The sequence below is a fragment of the Lathyrus oleraceus genome, chromosome 7 (genome assembly GCF_024323335.1).
Source record: "Lathyrus oleraceus cultivar Zhongwan6 chromosome 7, CAAS_Psat_ZW6_1.0, whole genome shotgun sequence".
NCBI classification, from domain to species: Eukaryota; Viridiplantae; Streptophyta; class Magnoliopsida; order Fabales; family Fabaceae; genus Lathyrus; species Lathyrus oleraceus.
In genome coordinates this window covers 455250830-455256140 of record NC_066585.1, presented here as the reverse complement: position 1 = coordinate 455256140, position 5311 = coordinate 455250830, and positions in this window count along the sequence as shown.

Below are 5311 nucleotides of genomic sequence, written 5' to 3'. Positions count from 1 at the left end.
ACAACTTTCATGTTGAGACCTAGAGCTAGTTTTGCTTGGAAAATCATTTTCTATGTTGAAACATTATAGGTCATTTTGTCTAAACCCTAATTTGAAAGTCAACTTCCCAAGGCCATAACTTGCTCAATTTTTATGATATGAAAGACTTCCATGTTGCACAATGAAATTAAAGATGTCTAATTCAATGTTTATGTTTAGAGTGAGAGCTAATTCAACTTTTATGAGCATGTGATATGAGGTTGCATTATAGGTCACTTTTGACCTATACCATTGAACAAGTGATTTTTCCAAACTTCAAAAATGCATAACTCTATCATTTAAAATCCAAATTACATGAAATTGGTGACCATTTTTAAGGTCTTTGAAATATCTACAATTTTGATGAAGACACGTTTCTCATTTGAAGCTCACATAAAAAGTTAAGCAAGGTGGAATATTAAGATATATGGCTTGACACTTAGAAAAAATTTCAATATGTTGAAATTTCCAAACTTCCACCTCAAAATTCATCATGATACAAGCTTCAAATGGAAAAATGTTGAACATGAAAGTTGTTCCTCTTGATCTCACCTTTCCAAAAAGTTCAAGCTCATCCATTTTGGACAAGAATTGAATAGGCTGCGCATGGCTTGAACATGGTATCATCATTTGGCAAAGATCAAACTTCAAATCTTCATACACACTTTCCTTGCAATCCAAGTTGATTTCAAACTCTCTCACACTCATTTATGGACCTAAAGCAATGATATCATGAGCCTGTACACGCCCATGCATCCATGCATCATCCATTTCCAATTTTGGAAAGTGATTTGGAAGGTGCAATTATCACTTGCTCCAGCTATAAATAGAGCTCCATATGCTCAGAATTCAACACACATTCGCGCCAGCTTTGATCCTAAACCCCTAACCCTTCCATTTGAGAGGATAATCCTGAGAATTTCATATTGAAATTGAGTTTGAATCTCACTGTTTTGAGATTCAAAACTCCAGGGATCCAAGACCTTTTGTGCATTTCATTCTACCTCCGCAAGAATTTTGAGTGAGATCAAGCTCGAGCCAAGATAAGAACATTTGAATCCAGACCTGCATTGAAGGTATTCTCTAGAAAATTTCATCTCTTCGATTCTCTCTCAATCTTGATCAATTCTCTTGATTCTTTGGTTGTCTGAAGTCCTATCAATGTAGGCAAGAAGATTGAGTTGCTTAGAGGTCAAATCGAGGCAACTCGGTTGACATACCTCAAAATTCAACTCCTCATATCTTTCTATATGCGAGGAGTTAGTTAAAATTAAGGTCAGATTCGTGCTCTACGCCATTTTTTTCTTTCAGATCATGTCCTCCTTTTTCATTTTTTTGATGGTGATGAGTGAACTAGTCCGGCCAGGGTCACCGGAGAAGATGACCGGCCTTTGGACGCCGGTGATGTGTTGGCATGGTTCAGAGCCATTGATCTCTTTTAAAATGTTTTAATCTCGTGTGTTGTTTTTAATTACCATGTCTGTGCCGCGTTGACTCAAGTCTACCATGGAACGTGCGCTGGTGGTCACTTGATCTGCCACCTCAACTAATGAGGGGGATCAAGTGGTCCACGTTTTTTCTGATTATTTGAATTTCATTTTAATTGCTTTATTTTCATTAATTCATATTAATTTTAATATTGATCCAAAAAAATGAGTTTTTCACCAAAAAATTTCAAATAATTTCCTCTTTCGTATTCTGAATTAAAATTATTTTTTGGATCATTATTAATATTTTTCATGATTTTATTGATTTTTCATTTGTTTTTAATTGTTTAAAAATACTTTTAAGTCTTTAAAAATTCTGAAAAATTTTCTCCAAGGTCCTTTGATCTTGTTTGACCTATGATAAATCTCATGGCCATTTATTTGGTGTTTTTATGAGGTTTTAGGAATTTGACAAACCATATTTAATTTAAATGTATTATTTTAGTATTTTTAATTTGAATAAAAGCCAAATAATTTTGTTGACCAATTGTGATGACTTGTTTGTGTTTGACTCTTGTTGTTGGGCCTTGGTCAAGGTTGATTTGATTTTGTCAAGTTAATATCATTGGATTTAGGGGATTGATGGAATGTACATTCCATCTCCCAAAATAAATGGATGATATTAATTTGGTAAAATTCCTCCTTTGATCAATTTGGGTTTTCATCTATTCCCCTCCCACTTCATCTCATTCCCTTTCTTTATGCATTCATCTCATTTGGCCTATGATATCTCAAAGTCCTAAAGCTAGTTGATTGAAAAATTAACATGAGTATGGATGAGATTAGGCCACACCTTTTGCATATTCTTTTTGTGTGTGGTCTGTTTCATGAGCATAATCCATTATACTATGTCTCTAACATGCATTAACACCAAAATTCTATTGCCCGACCTCAAATAGTTGTGACTTCTGCATAAGTCCAATTACGATTGCTTAACATAGCGCTAAATTTGTGATATAAAAGGCATAGCATTCTAGTTAGTGAGATTGTAAGTCTCCCCTCTTTCATGGTATTGTGTGGAAACATGGCCTTTTTTCCTTCCTTTGGAAGATGTATTGGCTCAAGGATCCATGCTTGTAATAAGTGGGTTGAGTGTTCTCCTAAGAATGTCTAAAAAATGAAAAGCAAAAGCAAAACAATACTAACTTCTAACTCATTAACTTTGGTCAGATCTTGTCTATTGGATTGCTACCCATTTGGTCAGATCTTTTCAACTCTTAACTTTTAATTTTGTGCATATGATTAGTCTCTTCATCTTCTCCCTATTTCTTTAATTTCAAAATCTCTCCCTCCCTTTTCAAAAATCTTCTTTGATTGAGCTTATTTTATTCTAAAACTTTGACCACTTTGCAAAAAGGTAGAAACTTTGGCCTTATGCCATTGCATTTTCAAACTTCTTTTCTTAAATCAAACTTGTAAATAAACTTAACCATACTTGACTTAAACTTTCAAAAACCCAAAAAAGAACTAACTCATTTAAACCATTTTTAGGCCTTTGTGCCTTTCAAACTTAATTTTTGTTAAAAGCAATGCATCCACTTTGAAATTTGTATCACGAACTATGAGGTTTTGATCCCTCATTTTTAATTTGGTACGTAGGCACAAGACCGAAGGTCTTGCCAAACACAAAATATAATTAATGAATTATTTTCTCATCCCCCCATTCTATTTGTTTGTAACATCATTTTGTACTAAATATATATGCACACAAAAAGGGCTCCCTAGGAGTACCTAGGATACTTTGGGTGCTAACACCTTCCCTCTGTGTAACCAACCCCCTTACCTGTAATCTCTGACATTTTATTAGTTTTGATTTGAAAATTTCTTACTTTTGGGTTTTGTTCGTACTTTTTCCCTTTTCCCTTGGAAACAATAAAAGCGTGGTGGCGACTCTTGTTATTTGATCTCTAGCTTATCCAAAGCTTGATGATCATGGATTTACTGCTACAGAAATTAAGTGGCGACTCTGCTGGGGAGTAGTCTCTAGTGGGTTTAAACCACTTTTTGTGTGTCTATATTTGTATATATGTGATGTTTGTATATATGTATGTGTGATATAATCTGCTTGTTGTGCTTGGTGATCTCTGAGTGGTGAGATAAGTTCTAACCCAAACTTGAGTGCAATTAAGATAGGAGGATGGTATAGTCATGTTCGACTTGTGTGGAGTAGTCCTTAACTAGTTGGCTTGAGATCCATCTGCTCAGTGGAGACTCTTTTGGATTTGGAAATGTCACACAAGTATTTGTGGTTAGGCATTACTATCTCTAATTTGGGTCTGAGAAGCTGAGGACCGTAGAACATTTACATTTACCCTCTTTTTGCCTATTTAGGACGTAGTGCGGAAACTATTCAAGTGTAGACTTGATAATAGTTGTTACGCGATACTACACTCAGACGAGTTTCTCTTGAGAATATTATGGGTCGATGAGTCAATCATCTTAACCTGTAATATCCGATAGATGGAATTAAAACTCTGGGAACTCTTTAGAAAATGATCTACAGGTTTTATCCTTAGTTCACTCCTTTGGGATGGTTCTTACCCAGACTCTATGCTCGTGACTTACAACAAACCTTTTATTCTTGGTTGATCCAATCAAGTCTTGTCAATATCAATGGAACTTGGGTGTTGATAAGGTGTAAACCATAATCCACCAAAATGGATGATTGATCTTGACAATGACTTGATTCATCCTTGACCTTTGTTTGCCTTGTGTGTGATCCCTAATTTGTGATTGTTGCATTCATGCATTCATGCGCATCATAACATTCATCACACGAAAATTTCAAGGAACTGAGGTATTATTTGCAAATATTTTTAGACCATGGATTATGGACGAAGGAACACTAAGAAGTACAGTTTCAGATGTCCCGACTTGAAAGAGTTAAGGAAGCTAACATCTTTTGTATTAGATCCCTTGGACTTCAAACAACGTCATGGGAAGCTTTTGTGTATCTTGTATGTTGATGTGGTTGAAGGACCTTTGAGTGTATTGGTGCAGTTCTATGATCCTCTCTACCGTTGTTTCACTTTCCCAGATTTTCAGCTTGTGCTTACATTGGAGGAGTATTCTCATCTTTTGGGGATACCCGTTTCTAGTAGAGTACCTTTTAGTGGATTGGAGGAGATTCCCCAATCTAGTATTATTGCTGAAGCTCTTCACTTGAAGAAGTCTGAGATAGGGGCTCATTGGGTGAAGAAAGGAGGGTTATTTGGGTTGTCATTTGATTTCCTCATCAAGGAAGCTACTGCTTTTGCTCAAGCCGGTAGTGTGGATGCTTTTGAATCTATGGATTAGCTCTGTTCCCTAACATTGACGGTTTTGTTGATGTTAACGCCATTAGAATTTTCTTGATTTGGAATCCCGTGCCTACTTTGTTGGGTGATATGTATTTCTCTTTGCATCTAAGGAATTCTAAGGGTGGTGGAATGATTGTCTATTGCATTCCTCTTCTATACAAGTGGTTTATTTCGCACTTGCCTCAGACACCTGCTTTTGTGGAGAACAAACAATGTCTAACGTGGTCTCAGAGAGTTATGTCTCTCACTAATGATGATATAGTTGTTGGTGTAAGCCCTAGAGGCCAATACTTTTGGTACTTGTATCGAATTATTTATTAATAATAAAAGGCATTTTCTTTATTATGGTTGATTAATAAAGTCCCTGAAATAGATAGTCCGTTTAATGTATTAAGTGTGACTTAATCATGAGAACACATTAAACATAAGGACACTATTCTTAAAGTATCCGTAGTCGAGCTTTAGTGTGAAGTGGGATAACATTAAAGCATTAAGACTATTATGTTT